Source organism: Sinohyriopsis cumingii, chromosome 8 (genome assembly GCF_028554795.1).
Source record: "Sinohyriopsis cumingii isolate HCF-2022 chromosome 8, ASM2855479v2, whole genome shotgun sequence".
NCBI lineage: Eukaryota > Metazoa > Mollusca > Bivalvia > Unionida > Unionidae > Sinohyriopsis > Sinohyriopsis cumingii.
This window is the reverse complement of record NC_142968.1, coordinates 111,987,599-112,008,509: the sequence shown is the minus strand read 5'-3', so window position 1 is coordinate 112,008,509 and position 20,911 is coordinate 111,987,599.

Here is a 20,911-nt window from a genome sequence, read left to right as displayed (position 1 = left end):
GCCCTCGTCGGGGACGTACCAAACAGGCGCTCAAACACCAACACTTAGTTCTCGGGAGTCACTTCTTGCGGGGCACGTCCAATGCTTCGATGGTAAGATTGGTTGTACGCTTGCACCAGGTGCGGTAAGATGTCGATGTACTTCAGAGTGTGGTGATGCGTAAAATATTTCCACATGCGTTCTTTTAAAGTGCGTTGAAAACGTTCCACGATGCTGGCTTTGGTTTCCGGATTCTCGGTGGTAACAAAACGAATGTCACGTTTCTTTAATTCTTTTTGGAAAGCTTGGTTCAGAAATTCGGTGCCTTTGTCCGTTTGCCATCGAAGAGGTTGATGACCGCTTTGTTTCAACACCTGTTGCAGCGCTCGCACTAACTCGCTGCTCGATTTGGAAGTCAAGGGTACGACCCAGGCAAATTTGCAAAAGACGTCGATGACACAAAACAAATATTTGTAGCCGCGATTGTAGCTGGCCAAATGAGAGACATCGGCTAAATCGGCTTGCCATTGATGATCGATGCCTTCCACTCAAGTGCGACTTTTGGAAAACTTGCGTTCAATGGGTTTGTGTAAAGTATAAGTAGCTTGTTCTTGTAACCATCGTTGCACTTGCGGTAAACGGAGACTTTTCAGTCGAGTTCTGGCAGCACGATACAATTTTTGAACTCCTGCGTAACTTGCAGGATGCGAGGGATCGTAGTAAATGCTGGCTAACTCTTTTTCCATTTTTTGTTTGTGTGTTACTAAGACACCCACTCCTGGAGGATGCTACTCTTTTTCTCTTGGGGTATTTTCTTGGATTGCAATGCTTTGCGTGTGTGACCAGCAATAGGTGTCGAGGATGATGTCTGAACAGGGGATATCGGTTTTTGTTTCACTTCTGTCTTCACCTTCTTTTTCTCTTCTGATGAAGAAGGGGTGGTCATCATCTTTTTAATCCATCCAATTCTGGAGGTAGGTGGTACTGTTAACTTGCGTACTTTTCCTGGTGGAGTTTGAAACCCTTCTTCTTCTTCTCCCTTTTCTGTCTTGATCACTGGCAGTGGTGATGGTGCTGAACTTTTCATCAAGGTCTTAAAATCTTTCAGAGTGGGAAAAGCTGTTTGGTCTGAGGCTTTCTGGTGAAAGAGTTGCAGTTGTTGCAAGAGTTGACCGTACTTTTGCGATTTTTCTGTTTCGGACAAATCTTGGCGATCCATCAAGGTTTGCAATTTGTGTTGGGATTGGGAGGTAAATGCGGGGTGCGTTGTTCTTGCCAACGATGGTATACCATCCATCATTTGTAAGGCACTAAAGCTAGTTTTCGTCCTTCCATGGGATGTCAGGGGTCGATTATGAGATCTTGGGACTTCGGAGGGCTTTTTTATCTTGCTCCCATCAGTCCTCCCAACACGATTCCCAAGACTCCTTTCAGTAATGGGCCTAACAAGTGGGGTAAAATTCCTCCACGTTGGACCAACATCTTCTTCTTTGGTCCGATGGGAATTTTCTTTTTAATCATTTGGCGAAGAACGTGACGATATTTGCCTAAGCATTGCTTCTGGTGTTTGGACAAAGGGATCGTACCTTTCAAGACGTTCAAACAACATTCGCACACGGTATCGATGACCTCTTTGGAGGCCGATTGAATGAGTTTTTTTCGTAGGGGTGGAGAAGCTTTGGACAGGACAGATAACATGTCCCCATGTTTGACTAAACGTGGAGGCAGTCCTTTCCTTTTCTTTCCTTGGGGTTGTTTAGAAGAGGAATGCTTTCTGGATGGTGATATCTTTGCTTGTGGGTTCCGGGCCATTCACCAAACAGACACTAACGTCGATGACTTAACACACAACCTTTTATCTTTTTTTGGGGCCTATCGCTTTGTCATAAAGGTGACAATGTTTTTCCCACAATCGCCAAGGAATCCTCCCCTTTGTTGACGCCTCTTTTTCTTTGAACGACTGTATCTTTTCTTAGGGTAACTTCGATGCTTGGCTAAGCGCTTTGTCGGATGACGAGTCTCCCTTTGTCTCTTTTTTTTTTTTTTGACTTCTTCGAGGTGACATCTTTTGCAAGTTCACTGATACCCCTACTTGGTCGCAGGCCATTTTTATACTGGAACGCGTCGCCAATGATTGTCTTTACGGCGTATCAACTTCAGGACAGGCATGACACGTCGTGCAGGGGTACGTAACGGACTAAATTGAGCCAGTTCTTGCTTGGACAAATCCAGTAAACTTTGTAACATGCCCGATCTTTCTTGAACTTTGATTTTGGGAGAAAGTACTTTGTGAGCAGCAGCCACTGCCACTAAATTGGAGGGTCCTGCCACTGGAGAAGTTCTTGGGGTCATCAACGGAGAAGTTCTTGGTGTGATCAACGTCTCCAAGTACTCTTCAGTTCTTGGTGTCATCAACGGAGAAGTGGATGAACCTAAGGCTGCCGGAGACGCGGTCACCGCCGTTGAAGGTCGTGGTTTCCGAGTGTAAGGTTGCGTCCTGGCTGAAGTGCCTCTCTTGCTACTAGTTTTCTGTGGACTTTTCTTTTTCTGGGGACTTTTTCTCTGCTTCTTTTTCTGGGGGCTTTTCTTTTTCCGGGGTGGTGTCTGGTAAGAGGAGGGTCCCGCCACTGGAGACGTTCTTGGAGACACAGGTCGCCTTAGGGACCTGGTCTTTTTCTTCTTCTTGGAGCTTCTTTTGACTTTTTTCTTGGGGAGAACTTTGGGGGCATTAGGATCCCATCTTAAGACAGAGCGAATGATGACCCCTCCTAGAGTACCGCTCCCTCCAGGTTTCAAAATGATTTGTTTTTTGGTTTGAGTGTCGATGCGGGGATCGGCCAGTTGGGTCAAAGCGACTTTGGCTCGATCAAAAAAGCGTTTGGTTTGATGAGGAATCTGAATGATCCTTTGCAGTAATTGACGTGCAGTCGCCGTGAACCATCGTAAGACTTCTTTGAGACTAGCTTCTAAGACACGAGCCCGTATTTGTGGATTTTTTTCTCGACTGATGCCATACAAGGCACGAATCAATTTGACGGGAAGATGTGATTGAAGGGACGTCATGTTCAAACTGTGTGAGACAGACGAAAAGTGTTTGAGGTTTTTATAGATTTTTTTTTTTGGTGCGGTTAAGTCGAGGACGGAGACGTGTACAGGACAGGCCCTCCGTCTTGGCACCAGTGGTGGAACAATTGGGTACGAAATCGAAAATCATCGGGGGTCGTAGGTTTCAAATCGACGAGTAAATAAGCGTATGGAGTTTGAGTGGCATCGTCGTACGGCTGAGTCAGCCAAGGCGTTCCTAACTGTTTGACTAAGACATGCACTTGCGATTTATCTCGAGGGCTTTTAAACAAGACCACGTAATGTGCATTGAGACTGATGGTGCGATGGGCTTTACTTTGTTGAAACAAATTTTGAGTGATGTAAACGACACTGGCATTACGGTGATGCCCTTTGCGCGTGAACCACAGTTTAATTTCTTCTTCGTCTTCTCCTAACATATCGTCGAAAATGTCCAAATGGGTTTGACGGGAGTCAGAGACGATGCCGTCGTCTTCTTTAGGAATGCCTTCCACAAACACGATGGAATCGCCTTGATTTTCTCGCAAGAGGCTGTACGCCGATTGCCACTCTTTGTAACACCACACGATGCGTTGAGGTGGACGATCGATCAAATGATGTTTATGTTCGATCAAACGTTTGACGAATTCGGTTTTGCCTCAACCGCTAGGTCCAGCAATGAGCATGTTAAAGGGATGGCGAAGATACAAAGCCTCCCAACTGGCACGATCTAAGTGTTCGTCGATGACTTTGACAGTGGAGGAAGAGGGAGCAGAGACAGCACAGGTAGCCATGATGTCAGGAATGTCACTTGTGACATGAAGACAAACAAGACAAGAGTTTATATACTTTTTTCAGAACACGTTTATTGAATGTTTTAAACATGAATACGAAAGACAAAAATACATAAAAGCCAAAGGCTTAAGTACAACCATAAAAGGCACATCAAAACCATTAACGTGGAATAAAAATAAGTGTCTGTACAACATGTTTTGGGAAATGTTCTGACCAGTTCTATAGGGGGTAAGGTCACACAAGTGTTCTCCCGAAAGGGTCTTTCAGGCATGTCCACGACAGTCCTGTTCTGGGTGACGGGTTTTTCTTCTGGCACTGACACTAACACTGTTTGAAAAGTGACTTTTTTCCTTGCATAACTCTTGTGCATACTGGGCCACTTCTTTGGTCCAAGCCTCAAAACCCCCTTTTTTTCCAGGCACGGACATCTGTCCAATGGGGGTGTAAGTCACAAGCTACACACACATCGTCATACACGTCTTCGGTAGCTAAAAGTTGACGAATCTTTTTTTCCGGTAGAGGTCGAGAAGTATCCAGATGAAAACGCAAGGCTTTGAGCAAAAGGAGTCTTTCGTGACCATTTAAGGACATTTGGGTGGTAAGTACTGTTCGTAAAGAGTCCACAAGGAATCGGCTGGTAAACGAAATCCCAGAAAACAAGTCACTAAGACACACATCCCAAATTGATTGGATACAGTTCTTGTAATAATTGATGGTAATGATCCACGGTTTGAATATGGTCATTGAGTTCCTTCCACGGAATCTGTTCAATCACATGTGATAAAAGTCGTGGCATGGATTCCTGTTTTTATAGTCTCTTTGTTTCGGAAGCAATACACGTACTTTCTAGCCAGAGATCTTCGTTCTTCAGTGGGAAATTTAAATGCTTGAAACTGTAACCTAAACTTCAGAGTTCGTTTTAGAAGTTTCCTCTTCCTCTAAGTAGATTCCACGTAAGAGACCTTTGTAATCCTTTAACTTGTCTTCCTCAATGCGTTGCACTAGGTGATTCTCGAAGTAGCCAAATTGATGAACATTTCGATCGTTCACTAACTCAAAGTGTTGAACAAGATCTGACCACTGAAACAATTTCTGACGAATCAGTTCTTTTATACCATTCAGGTACCAGTGATTAAAAATCTGGTGACGTAACGGATGCAACTGTTCTTTACGTCTCACTTGTATTTTGACCAGCTCTCGGTAAATGCGTTCTCTCAATTCCACAGGCAAAGCACGAATGTTCTCTTGTAAAGTATCCATGAATAGGTCAGTCAGTACAATTCACAATCTTCTCCTAGAGCAAAAGTAATCCACATAGTGAGTAATTTCTGACCACTGCCATTCAGTGTAACGCCCAAGAATCTCATTGAACTCTTTTGATGTAAACGGTCTAGAGTGACATAATAGGATGAATGCACACTTGACCCAGAGAAATCTAACACAGTGATTGACTTTTTTCACTTTCCTCTTGTGAATTTCTCGGCACAAATGTTCTACAGTTACCCATTGAGATTTCACTCTCGCAAGCCCCTGCCAAACGTCCTTGTAAATCTTCTCTTGCAGTTCTTTAGGTAATGATTCAATATCGTTTTTGAAATGAAGTTTAAATACTGGTCTCGGTGATGTCCAACATTTGATTCCTAATCACTCTGGTTTCTTCTTCAACGATATGGTAAGTTACTTCAATGTCTCGGTCCCACTAAGGGTAAGTAATGACAATTCGGTGACCATCGAGCATGTTCTACATAGGCCGAATCTTGCGGTTCCCAGTGGTGAAGTGACACACCGCAACTGAAGCACTTGACTTTATCCCCTTCGCCCAAGTAGAAAAATCCGGCTCTGGCTAATTCTTCGGGGGTCGGTCCTCCCAGATACTTAGGCCATTTTCCTTTGAACGATTTTCAAAGTCACAGTATTCCGACAAACGTACAGGGAACGAATATTCGTCTTTCACAGGTTCGTTTCGATGAGGGTTGGGTGACATGGACATGAGTTTGCTCAGGGCTGGATGACATCCGTTTTGGGGTAGACGTGAAGGTGGACATCCACATTGACCATGAAACCCAATAAAGTGTCCACGATGACCAAGGACATCGATTTTGCATCCCTCAGGTTTGACACGCACAGCATCACTTTCCATGATAGGGGTAGTGACACTAAAGTTCCCATGATGCTTTACGGCATCGCTAAGGTCACAGCGTACAACATCGTTCCCATCGCAAGGCTCACAATCGCATTCCACTTCAGAGGCCCCAAACTTGAATTGTGCCTGTCTTAACTTGTTTTGTGTTTCTCTGAAAGTATTCATCTTGTTCGCATAGTCTTGGTAGTCACAATGAACTATCGATCTTGACCATAGCCCCCTTTTTATACTAGTCGCAATGAAGTCTCAAGCTTGTACATCGTTCCTTTTTTATGTCTTGTTTTGGAATGTACCGTCTCTAAGGTGCCGTCATAATTGTACCGGAGTGTAATGGGTGGAAAGGCCATAGAAAGGTAAGGGCACTGCGGAGACCATCGAGTATGTTCCAGAATAGCTGAATCTTTATAGATACATAGATCCATTCGTAACTTCAGTCCGCAAGCGAAACACTGTACCTCGTATCCCAATCCAGTCTCAGGTCCCAAGTAGACAAATCCTGTTCTAGCTAAAACATGCGAAGAAGGTAATCCTTTCCTATCCGTAGGCCATTTTTGAAACGTGTCCAATCGATGGGCACAATCACAATAGTCAGGTAAGAAGACTGGAAAATAGTAGGGTTTGAACTTGGAGTTCTCACTGGATTTCTCACTTGATTCTTGTTGTGGCGAAGTCATACTTCTGGTGGGTGGCTGTCCTCTTACAACCAATGTTTTACACAACATGTCCATACGGCAATAAAAAGTGGTTGGGAAGCCGCACTCGTTTCTGGTACACGATTTGATAGACTTTTTCTAAGGGTCGACTGACGATGTGGTGGGTGGGTAAACGTACAATTTTGTTGGGCTGATAGGTGGTCACTTTAAAGTGTTCATCTTCTCTACACTGCAAGGCTTCTTTCAATACGTCAAAGTTCACCACTCGACTGGTACGATAATTCAGAGTCAATCCTTTCACTTTACACTTCGTGTGCACTTCTCCTTGTTTGTCCCGGTATTCGTAGCCGTAGTTTTTTGGACCGCCACTGACGAAACTTAGAATCTTGTCGTCGGGATGCTCGTCTGTCCAGGCTCCTAAACGGTCTCCTTCGATGTCAGGGTGCTGTTGACTCGGGTGATCGATGTAAATGCAACTGTCCGTGTCAAAGTACAGGACACGTTCCCCTAACAGTTCTAAAGCTTCGTACAATTTTAAGCGAGCATGAGCTGTCACGTAAGCCGCAATGATGACATTTCCAAAGGGGTCGTCTAGTACAAATTCCAGACCTTCTTCGTAATTGACTAAGATCAAATTCTCGCGAACGACGTCCACGTGTTTCATGAATTTGGTTTTGTCGTGAATCATCTGGAAATAGCGGGAAGGTTCGGTCAAATGATCCGTCTTGGGTAAACATGGTCGTTGTGCCATTTTACCCCACAAGCAATTTAACATCACTTTGGCAAACGATCGCCTGCCTTCGTTTTTCTCGATGTGATCTAAAGTAATGCCTTCTTGTGCCCAGTATTTCTCTTTGAATGTCTTTTGGTCTTCGGGAGTGTGACACCAGGAAGGATAGCCACTGACTTCTTGCTTCAGTTTCAAAAAAGCATGCACGTAGTCTGCGAAAATCCCTCTCTGCGTGGGGTCACCCTTGTGGTATTGTTGTGTCTCGGAAAAGTGGCAAATTTCGTACACTTCTAACAGTTGGCATTCCATGTCCAAAGCTTTGAACAATTCTTCGCTGACCCACGTCCCCGTCAAGGCCCGTTCTTCCTGGGTGTGCTGACAAGGTTGGTCTTTGTTGCACGTTTCAGCACAAGTACGGCACAAAGGAAACATCAGTTTGTCTTGGCAATGGTGAGGTAAGACGGGATGGTATAGGTTCGTGGGAGGCAAAACTTTGCACTTGATCAAGCCTTCGTATTGTCGAATGTTTCTCAGGTCGATGTGTTCGGTGAACAATTGTGGGTGCCCTGCAGGAAAGCGACAATATTTGCACACGTAGGGTTACAGCGAACACACGTCCAAGTATTTGATTTCTTCTCCTTTCTCTTCGTCGGCTTGGTACAGAAAATAGGTGGCATTGGTCCTTCCTCCGTACAAACTATCCCTCGGGTTCAGGGGGTCCATGAACTGGTAACTTTCCACGAGGCGTTTAAACTCGGGATCGGTTTTCAAACGGTGATCGTACTCGTGTTTCCACATTTCCACCACTTGGTATCCTTCCTGTAACTTTAGGCGTCGCTGACAAGTGTCCTGGTACAAGTCTTCCCAGGTTCGTTGTAAAAACTGATTTTTAGTGCCACGGTCAGGGTAACAGACGGGACATCCGTGAAATAAGCAACCGTTAAATTCGTATACGATCTTGGGGTTTTCTAAGTCCCAACCATAGACCGAATGCGTTCCGATGGTCTTTTCACCCCCTCCGTTGCGGGCATGCTGAATCCATTTGTCTTCCTTGTCGCACAAGTAATGTAACCAGCGTAGGGCTTTGACCGAGTATTGACGTTTGACATAGTTGGTCGTTTGAGGACTGATGACAGCCACGGTGTTTTCAGGCATGAATCGTTGGCGGTACACTAAGGAACACGCTTTGGCAATGGTGCAAGCTTTTTTCAAAGGATCGACCCCTCCGTGTTCCATGAACAGTTCTCGAAATTTTCCACAGCATCGCCGTAAAATGTCCACGTCGGAACGACAATACTTTAACATTTCTTCCTGAAAGTCGAAAGGGTCGGAGGCGTGAGCCTGGTACCAAGCGTAGAAAGCTTCTCGTTGTTCGGTACGCATGTTGTCGGGGTCGTAATAGTGAGCCTCAGGGAAATGGGGTAGAACGGTATTTTGATTGGTTTCCGTATTGAAAAAGTGTGGAAAGTACCCTTTAGCCATTTCTGTCATTCCAAACGTTTTAGGCATTCGACTCAAAGGCATGGCCAAATAACTCATCGAATCATTAAACTGTACTTGTCCCACTTGCATGAAAATGATTTTGGCTCCGTTCAAAGTGACTTTAGGACGCTGGGTACCATGTTCTGTATAGTATCTCAAAAGAAACTGTCCATCGTATCCGCAGAAATTGTGAGCCATCACCGTGGCATGACGATGACAATCCCCGTAACGTTCGATGTCCTCTTGGCTCCACGTCTTGTCGATGGGATCTAGGACCCATCGTGCGAAATCGGCAAGCGTGTTCGGTCCTCGAAAGATTTGTTCACGTCCTTCAGGAATCTTACTGCAGTGAAGGCAATGACTGAAGATAGGTTCTTGAATGCACTTCTCACACGCTCGATGAGCCACGCAGAAATTAGGAATGTGAATGCCGGTCTCTTGCATGCATTGAAAATCGAAAAAGATGAAATTGCCTTTCTTCTTGTGACCGTCCTCTTTCTCTGGTTGAGTTTGGTATTTTTGCACGTAGCATTGATGTTCCATGTCCACCATGTGGTGACAAATGTGACATTTTTTCTTTCCTCGACATACGTGTGCCTTGGCATTATTGGTAAGTATGCCTTGTCCACACGTAGGGCACAATCTCAGCAGTTGACAAGCTCATTTCTTCTGTGAACCTTGTGTCTTCAGATGTTGATGGTAACAGGCACGGCTGACAAACGTGCGCATACAAGCTGAACAATGCACTGGTTCTTGTCCTTCGCTCAGACAGGGTGGACAGGCTAAACATCCTGAGCATTTCGATCCACAATGTTTGTGTTGTTTTCGATTATTATAGCCATAGTCACATTTCTCACAGTAATAGCTGTATCCCAGGAATCCGGTGATGGCGGTAATGGTATCGAAATGGTCATCGTGATGATAGAGGTGAATGTATTTTCCGTCCTTAAAGTCTTGGCCTCGAAACAAGAGAGGTCCGCGCACTTCTTGAGGGTACACTTTCAAGGTGTACCGTGGAGCTAGGGCATCTTGCAATTTTTGCATCTCAGGAATGCCAAAAGGTGTGTCCTTGGACAGGCCAGCTTGTTGTAACAGGAGTTCTGCTTCATTTCGTTGTTTGGCTCGGTTAGATTCTCGAATGTTCTCTCAGGTCCTTTTCCATTCTGTCGTGTCGTTTTTGTCGACATAGGTTCGTCCCACCACGATGGCTCTTGCTAAACACATCTGGTCTTGAGAATTGTGAATTTGGACGAGGCTCTTTTTGGTGTTGCGAAGACCGTTCTCCAATAAGACCTTTTTGTGTCCTGTCCCTTGAGGAGGAGAGACGTGGGTCATTTCCAGTGTGGCTTTTCCATCGGTGATGTCAAACTGGTCATTAGATTGTTGCACGTGTTGAATCTCGTCCATGACTTTGGAAGCGGTCAATTCTGCAGGGCTGCTAAACTCGATCCAAACAGGGGATTTCAAGCCGTCGTGTTGTATGGAATGTATCAAGCGATCGTCTTCTTTGGGTTGACATTGTCGCTTGAGTGTGGTGAGCAAAGAATCCCACATCTCGGTGATGAACCCTTCTGCTTTCTCTAACGGTATTTCGGACTTGAAATCTTTAAACTTCACCGTGTATTTGTAAGCCGTGGTTCTAAATTTTCTAGAGGGTCGCTTTTCCGTCTCTCGAATGGAATAGTACTTTTCAGGGTTGACTAAGGGCGGTGAACTTTGTTTAGAGGAAGACTCTCTGGGCTTGAATTCTGGTTCACTAATGTCCTCTTCAAAATCACTGGCACGAATCTGTGCCAAGCTTCAGCTCTGGTACGAGGCGATATATCACGTTTCTGCCTCTTACTTTCTTTTTCTTTCTTCTTGAATGAAATGGATCGTTTCATCTTGACTGTAAAAAGTCAAATGACTAAAATTTAAACACCATGGGTTACTTTATAGTCATGGCAGACCAGCGTATATAAAGGGTATGTGTCTTATTCTTTCACTATTCATTTCACTCTCAAACCGAGCACAACGATGGAAGAGACTACACAAATCGAACATTTCATCAGAGCGTTGCGAGGGGTCATTAGAAAATTTTCTTCAGACCAGTCGTCGGACTACTCACCTTCCTTTCGACATAAAAGTCAAGATACTTGCTATATCTGTCAGAAGAAAGGGCATTGGTCTTCAGAGTGTCCAGACCGTCACAAAAGAAAAAAAGGTGCTAGAAGAGACAACAGTCAAGATACCTGTTATCATTGTCAAGAAAAGGGATATTGGTCTCCAGATTGCCCAAAAAAGAAACAAGAGGAGTCAGAAGAAGAGAGGGATTCTTCTTCAGAAGAAGAAGAGGAATAAGAGGAGGAAGAAAACAGGTAAAGAAAAAGAAACAGGAGAAGAAAAGAAGAAGGGAAGAAAGTGAGGAGGAAGAGGAGGAAAAGACTGTGACGTTGAAGAAATTTAAGAAACAGAGAGACTAAACAATGAGAAAAAAGAAGTGTATGAACTTTTTAAAGTGTTATGTTGTTAATTGTGGATTGGATTGTCAATATTTATAAAAGATAAAATTAGATATAAAGGTGTCTTTGGGTTTTGATTTTAAAATAAGAAGCTATACTCACGCACTCATACACAGAAACGTACTATAGGGGTAAAAAAAATGTTTTTTTTTTTTAGTTATTGGCAATTGAAAGTCTATCTCTTTTTGAGAGACGTGGGTGGCCCTGAAAAGGGCCTTTTTATGGTGTATGGGTGAGATTAAGCAATCAACTTTAACTGTCTTAAGCCTTTGCCACGGCCAAGGCCTATTTCTGGACTGCGTACTGCTGATGATGATGATGATTTGGTTGAAATCACTAAGGGTGGCACGATAGACTTAGTCACAGGGTTGGAGTGTTTAGCTCGGGAAGGTCGTATTCTCTTTGGTCGTGATAGAGAAGTCTGATACATTTGTTTCTGACTTCTTAACTCCGCTAAAATGTCTAACAGTACCGTGACCGTTTGATTTTCACACCCTTGTTTCTTTGCTAGTGCTACTTCTTCTTCTTTTTTTTTTTTACCTCTTCTTCTTGCTGCTGTTGCTGTAGGAGAAAAGCTTGTTCCGCTTCCTTTTGTCGTTGTATAAATTTCTCCAATTCTCCTTTCTGTCTCTGTCTAAAATTCTCCACGTGCGGTAATGAAAGAGAAGGTGGCGAAAGTTCCGGAACAAATTCTTGCGAGGTAATAAAATCCACAAAATCCCAATTCACCTCTTCTGAAAGTAAGTCCGGGTTCCCTTGGGCGGTCTCCACGGTTGGTGCACCCCAATTTATCGTTTTTTGAGTTTCCGTCATGTTGAAAAACTGTCGCATGAATTGACTGCGCACAGGCGCTAGCGAATCTATATAGACCACGTGACGTCACAGACTGATCTCTTTGGATTGGATGCGGGCTGACTGAATTTTGTAACGCGTGATTGGATTGGTCAATGAACTCAATCCGTTTCAATCCCTCCTCTCCCTGTAAATAAGTGAAGTTCACTGCATTCCTTCACTTGTTCTTGGCGCCTCAGCATGTGGACCGACGTCCAATCTTCCACCCTTGTATCATCCATGATGTTCCGGACGGACATACCGATGTATGTGCGATCCAAGTGGACAGTTGTCCACAGGACAGACACCAGTCTGTGGATGCGAAGAGTCTATGTGGAGCGTCAAGGATGCCTCAAAAGAGTTCTGATTTACGGTCCTGCAGTCAGGCGCAGCCTAAGGACAAGAAGAAGACCAATGCGGTGCCCTTTATGTTAATATATCCTTATATTAACATAAAACCCAAAGGCCCTTTTCAGGGCCACTCCAATCTCTCGAAAAGACCTTGACTTTCATTGCCTACCTCATTTTTATTTTTTTTTTATTTTAAAAAATATAGAGACCCCTCCCTGTTTCAATTTTCGCCTGTTCCATTTCCATAGACCCATCAGGTCGGGATCATATTAAAATAGGGTCCCGACCCTGTTCCATTTCCCCTTGTCCTTTGATAGGCCCACACTATATTCCCATGTTCAATTCCCCTTGTCACTAGACTAGCCCAAAATAGATTCCCATGTTAATTCCTATTGTCCCCAAAGTGCCAGGCCAGTTTTCCCCATGTTAAATTTACATAGTCCCCAAAGTGCCGGGACCCTGTTTTTAATGTTAAGTCCCATTGTCCCTAATCCACCCCACTTCACTACTATGGTTTCACCAGCTCAAATTAGTTTAAATTGTCACTCCAGATTTCCACATAATTTGTCCTTTCTGCATGAAAGAAAAGAAAAACGGGGTTGGGGCTTAAAGGATATCGATGCAATTGTTAGTGTGTTTAATTCAATAAAATTCTTCTATGAAATTAGTTTGTCCTGCACGATATCTCTTTGTGCATCAGGTTCATTCTCTAGGGACTAGATTTTATAAAACCTCTAAGCTACTGACTGCATGAGGTAAAGATTTTTTCCATAGTCAATTTTTATTTGTAATAAAAAATATCAGCTGCCCTTTAAAGGCAGTCATAATCTCATTTACATTTTTATACCGAAGAATACGCACATACGTCAGTTGTACTTCTGCGACGTACTACTAAATGGCTAAAAAAAATTCATTGTAAGGATGAATTTATTGAAAATTTAGAATTCCATTGCTTTTAATATTTGACAGATTTTTTTATATTTTACATTTTACATGGATTTCAAAGTGAAATCAAACATAGCAGCTGAAAAACATTGCAAACAAAACAAACACGCACTCTCTACATGTGTAATTTTCCATTTTCTAACAGGTGCAATGCTCTCTACGTAGATCAGTCAGTGAGCTAGCAAACTATCTCTTGAGACCGGCTAAAATAATCTGAAACGAGTTCGAGCTTTATATCACTGGATTACAGAAAACATCAGGTATATAACATATTAATGAACAATCCGTTCGTCTGTTGATACATTTTGTATGGTGTTAGGTACATTTAATTTGCATTGTGTGTTTAATTATTTGTTATGTATATTTAATCTGCATTGTGTGTTTAATTATTTGTTCATGATTATATAGTGTAAGGTCTTACCTGACTGGAGACATTTATTTAGTAAAGAACATATTATATAGCTAATATTTGTCTATAGTTGCAGGTTATGTAATTAAGTAATTATTAATTGTAAGCATGTTTACTTCAGTTTGATTTTAGATACAGCCTTGACTCTGACCACAGACGGTTCCAGAGACAAATTTTGTTTACCGTGTTGGAGTATTTTCAGAAAATGGTGATTGCTACATCGGTAAAGTGGACGGGCATATAAAGTTGTTTGCATCTTAAATTATTAATATCCATTGTGGAATCAGTCATAATGTTGTGTTCAGTTTTAATTTGAGAGGATTTATTTATTTAAATCATTCACTGAAATCACTAAGTACTCATTGATTTAGGACTAAAGCACTATTTTGGAATTATTGTGAATCCGTTCAAGGACATTTTGGATTATATCATTATAATACATGAAGACTGTTTGTACATTAGCACACTCGAGACTACAGGCAAATCAGCACAATCAATATTGGAATGCATTCGGAACACCATTGGTATTCATTCGAAGCTCTATAATTTTGGTCTTATAATAGAACTCTTAGGTCTATTTGGGATTCAATTCACAATACTGTAAGTTCTTTTAAAAATTTTGCAACGCATTTTGGGGAAATAAATTGTTTCTTGAATTTTACAAAAGTATTTGGTTTCGCACTTTTCTCTTACTTTGTTTAAGACCATAGATTCGTAATGATCGACATTGAAGAACGTCTGTCCTGTCGATTAGATATTCTGCATGCTGCCTGCTATTTATACCTAGAGTTGTTTACTACGTTATTTTGAAGTGGAATAGATACTTTTATAGGTGTAAAACAACAGAAGAAAAACAAAACACAAAATATTTCACTGCGTTCTTAAAGATCACGTGTTCGTTATTGTTTATTAATCATATTTAGATATGATTAATGTATAGTGAGTTCAACGAAACTTTCGTCATTCTTCCGGATGTGATATGAAGTTCCGACATCACAGAAAGCACCGTGTAACCGATGTTATCATATCTTGGTAAACACGTGACCAGATCGAACTTGTTCTAACACTGATCATTTCTTGACGCTGTTGCCAGGTTCTCTGAAGGGAAATCTGGAATAATAGGAAACACTGCAAATCACCACATATTCCGTTAAGTAAAAACTAAATTAGGTTAAAGAATGACTGTATATGAATTGAATTGACTGTCAGATAAATTTCATGACCCATAAACATTTTAATTATTTTTAAATATTTTAAAATTCTATTTTCAGTCTTGCCTATTACCTGATGCACTTTGGAGGAGGTTTTCCTCAAATATAAAATATTTCGACGATTTACCTAACTTTTTGTTTATCTGTGTAATAGAGTCAATATGTTTCAGGTCGTGTATCCTTGCAAGAAAATCGAGTTTATCCTTTACAAGGACACAAGCTAGACTGGCATATATGCAGGGAGACTAATAACTCATTTTAAGGAAATCAGTGAAGACACGGTCAAATAATTACATACAGATAAATACCTATATGCTTTTGCCTCATCCATGCGACAGAGAAATCTATCTGATGGGCTGCTCGTTCATTTCCTTCCTCGGTCTGGTTGTCTCAACCCGCTCGTCTAAGTTTTGGTTAGACGCGTTAGGGAGTAACGTTTCAAGGGACGAAACCCTTACTGTAAGCTTCTATACCTGACAGAGTTGTTTTAAAATCATACAACGACAACAGCAACAGCAGCAATAACAACAGATACATAACATAAAACTTCACTAATAAAGCAACCTAGTGTCTCTCCAACTTTGATAACACATCATGCAAAATATATTGAGAGACAGAGAGACACAAACACGAACTCTATTTGGTAAAAGCCATTAATGAAAATGTAACATATCACCCAAAATTAAAAGGGCTATCACCGCTGACTACTTGAATAAAATGTTTGAATACTCTTTGATAGGCCCTAACACACCATGAATTTTTTTCAAACACTTTATGGTTTAACAATATGTTGCTCTTTGGGTTACTGGAAGTGGTTGAAGAGCAAATATATCAAGCTGGAAGAGATCTCTTTAAAGCAAGATTTTAAACAAACGTTATAATATTTCGAGTTTAATGAGAGACAGAGAGACAAAGACAGCGATGAACATAAGAAACACAAGCAATGAAAACCCAAGACTGTACGCCAACCCAATGTTTCCAGTTAAGTACCATGTTTCTCTTTAAATGTGCCACTTAATTTAATTCTTAACAATACTATCTGTTAGACATATCTGTATATTGTACGTATGATATATATGTTCTTTTATGTTTACAGTATGTCTACTTTATATCTATATTTTAATTTAGATATATGGACTATTTAGTCTGAAGTCAAGAATTCTTATCTTATCTTAATGTTATAAGAGCAACGTCCTGGTGATTTGTGTGACCTGACCATACATTATACCTTGTCTGTATAAAGAATGTAGATGCACCTGTGCCAGATGACCAGTATATTTTTACGGTCACCCTTTGACATAAGAAACATGAGCACTTCAATGAAAACGGCTGTGGAAACTAACTCGCCATGTTCGAAACATATTAAATGAACTCAAACGTGAGAAAATATATCAGAAACTAACAGAAAACACTGTTCCAGACACGCAGGCTACCCACATCACTGGCCACAAACATTGTAATTTTCTCAGCAACTACCACAAACGTAGCATCAATCAGAAATGTGTTAAGTCAGACATGCTCTCTTCAAACTTGTTAAAACACTTCGATCCGCCTTTTTGAATCAAACATAACCACGCAGTTGCAGACGAAGACTACACTTACCAGTCAGAGAGATTCATTCATCAGTCCACACGCTGTTATATAAGAAGATTTCTCCATAGCGTATCATTGCTTTACTAATAGCAATATATTCCATGTTTCAAGGATACAAAATAAATATTTCGAAGAAAATCATGAAGTAGGAATCTCCTCACATTGTTCATCTAGGTATTGTGCTCAAGGAATCTTTAATACATGGCGGTAATTTTACAGTATCGATTACAACATCATAATGTCACTAAGATTTTCACCTCTTCCAAAGAAAAGGTGAATTACATATGACAGTAACTCAGTTCTCCAGTTCTCCACAAATAGTCCAGAAAATATAGATCGTAGCGCAGTCTTTATATACTCTGTTACAGCTGTGTACCCAGCATCGTTTCGGTGGCTACCACGGATATTTTACAAATTAGAACTGGTGGAATTTAAAAGATATCCTTATAAAAATTATTAATTACTTATTGTTATTTTAATTTAATATCCATATATTACATGTAATAACACAGTATAACAAAATGTTTTATATTTCTTTTTTCTGATGCGTACAACACGTGTTCTTAGCATCGACAGGTCACCTTGCTGCCCTCATTACCTTCGTATTTATACGCGGTGTTTACAAACAAATAGCACTTGGCTGGAGACGCTCATAATACAATACTTACAAAATGTAACAATTATAACCGGTTTTTCCTTTGTTTCGTTTTTTAATACTACGAGCGGCATATATATCTAGATTCTGCTTAGTTAATTATTAAGAACGTCGTCCAGTGAACATCGCAGAGCAGTGCAGTGCAGCGACCACGTGCTACGAAGACAAAGGACAAATTTGTGCAGTGGATAACAAGGGCATTGCCGCATAAAGACTTCGCTGGAAGACAAATAGAACGTCACAGGGAAAAAACTCTGAAGTTCTCGTCACTAGGAAAATAAGTAACAACAAAGGAGGGAGAAAGGTGTGGAAAAGCATGCAGTACGTGGGCGGGACTAACCATAAGAGTAGAAGAAAAATGGAGTGCGGCCATTTACACGGAGTCTGCAGCCCACGGTTTCCTGTCTATCCAGCCTTTTAATCCGAATAATCAAAATAAAACGGATTACCAGTGTCCAGTTATTAGCACAGTATTATTGCTGAAGCCGAAAAGTCGTCGTGATCGCTAAAAATAGCAGTGGAGACTAATTCTTGACCTGCCTGGACGACGTTCCTGATCTCGATTTGAAAAGGTCAAGCAACACATCAAATTGCCTGGTTGAATGCATTTCGGTTCTTAGTTTGGCTAGAGAACCCATTTGATAAAATCTTTATGTGTATTTATGTGTCCCTGACTTGATCTTTTCGATCGCCTGCATCAAACGCTAAACCAATTTACCTAACAGTGACTACACTCTTATTTGTCGCTTAGACAATTAGCAAATATAAATAGTTAGTTTTTTTTATTATTATGTACACTATGTACTAGTATTATCAGGAATTGTTAGGAGTTAGGAAAATTAAAAAACTTAGTTGAATTTGACTCATTTGCACAGGTGGCTTACACGACACTGGTTTTGTTAGGGTCCAGTAACATAACTTTTTTTTTTGGGGGGGGGGCGACAGATACCCCCCTCCCTAAATTTCCCACCCAAATAAATGTGTTTTTATGCGTTTGTGCTTCCCCCTAAGGTTCGTGTGTTTGTATTCTTTTATAAAAGAATTTATAATAAAAATTTATTTATCTGCAAATATGTGATGGGGTATTTTTTCCTTTAGTGTTATCTAAAGGTTTGTTCGTCCGATCTAAGTTTTTATCATAGTCGGAGTCTCTTCCCTTGTTTAGTAGTGGTGACCTTTGCCATGGGCCACATAAGTCCTGTGCATGCTATCTGAGTATTTGCTATATTGTGCGTGCTATAGATGTATATGCTAGGACAACATTTGAGTCAAATCTCCCCTCAAGTTTTGATCTTCTATATTCAGGTTTGTTTAAACTTTATTTTTTTTTAATTATTATTATTAAAGAAAGACAGGTTTTATTGAGTTATAGATATTTAATTAAGTTTTCGAATCAATAAGTTCTAAGAGAATCGGTGCCTTGTATAGAGGTAAATAAAACCTATTGTTTTTATGTATGCATTTAAAGTGTAGCGATTCTCTTTTTCCCTTTGATTGAAATTTAGAAGCTACTCGGATATGTCCTATAAGAAGCCACATATTCTTTATTTTCTTTCTGCATGTTTCTCTTATAATTTGACATATCCTTGTAATGACTACCGAAATCGGCATTGTTTTATCTTCCAAATATTAAAGACATAAAAGTTTTAAAAGCATAAATATCACTATATATATCAGGGCTATATTTGCCCATTCAAAACTATTCCCCATTTGTTTGGTTTTTTTTGTCCATTTCCTGCATGCTGTATTTTTTGGGGCTCTTTCGCAGGCCTGACCACTTCGTGTGGCGCCTTGTGGTGTAGCCCTGCCATGTCTGTGTCTCTTATTTCTCCAGAATGCAGGTCACTGTTTCCCTCTACTTCCCTATCATATTTTAAACAGCCGATTCTATAAATCTATAAAAGGAAACATATAAAAAAATATGGATAGTCAAGATATATAAGCAATAAAACTGCAACTAGTGATGCAGAATATCAGAAGGTGCATGTTGTATAAGGGGAATTTTAACATGGAACGGGTCTCTTCAGTAGCTGTATGCATCAGTAAAAGCGCCAAAATATTCCAAGGTCAGGAGTAAATGTTTGAAATTAAGGCGCATTTATTGTTATTAATGGGTAATAGAAAACATTTATAGGATTGATACACTTTAAGAAGGAGTAATCCATCAAAACGAACAGACTTGCTTGGTTTGCAAAAATTAAAAAAATACACCTATAAAATATACTGTAAATATATTGTTTATTCGTAAGGATTCCCAAACCGTTTTGGCTTTAAAGAGCGATAGCATCGTTATGAATGTGGGGTTTCTTTTAAATATTTATGTTTTGTAAAATTATAAACACATAAATTCCTCTCTCAGCAAAATTCCTCTAATTATCCGCTGTTCAAATGCCACCCATGTCGTTCTTGGTGTAACCAGAGACGTAAGATTTAATACGTAAGATCTGTTTTTAGCGTAAGATATTACAGACAATACTAATTGCTAAACAAATAATCAACTATATGACAAGATGTAACAGGCACATGAAATAATATAATACAATATTTAAAACATTAATTTCAACAGAAAATAAAACGTTGCTTTAAGATCTACACGATGACAACATACACATGCATGTAACATACTGATTACGACAGCAAAATAGCATACATACATACATACATACATACATGCGTGCAATTTGGGGTGGGAAAATTCGTTAAAGATGTAAACACGTCCAATGCAGAAAAAGATGGTCACTTCAAATGTAAGGTGTCATCAAAAATCACAAATATACATGTAAAAAAAGACTAAAAATGGACATAAAGCTAACTTATAAAGTATAAAACTAATCCAACTAGAGCAAGTAAAGATCAATACCCGTCAAAACAAGAAATGCTCTTCAAAATCAACATCCTGCTCCATCATGTACAGTTTGACAGCATGATAAAAGATATGATGATATAATTCTATCACGTGTCATTTGATACCAGTATGAAAGGTAGTATGAAATCCTTGATAGAGAAAATATGCAAAAGACATAAGCAAGCGCTTTAATATACATACATATGGCTTAAACGTCTACTTAGAACTTGTGGAATTACTGTGTGCCAGTCTATATGTTGTAATACATATTTTAAAAAAAGTAATACACAAAAACAAAACAAATACAAAGCAAATATCGTAGATTAGTGTATCGAGCAACGTAAATAACACTTGCAGAATGGCAAATTACTTTATTCCTATTCCATAGACATATATAAGATAAATGCAGATAATTATTGGATACTCGTAATAAGTGGAAGATCTCACCTACTTCACCATTCTTGTTTTGGCTTTCTAAGACGCAGTGCTATGCAAGACTGGTAGCTTGGCAAGACCGTATAATTCAAATGAAGAAAGACACTGTACTATAAAAGGATGGCCGCTTGGGCAAGACCGAACAATTCAACTAAAGGGGCAGGGTCCAGTTTTTATGTACAAATTTAATGCCGCAATCAGCGACCTAGTATAAAAAATCATAAAAAATCGAATACACAAGTGAGGTCAAAAAGGTCCATATTTTTAGATACCTATATTAAAACAAAGCA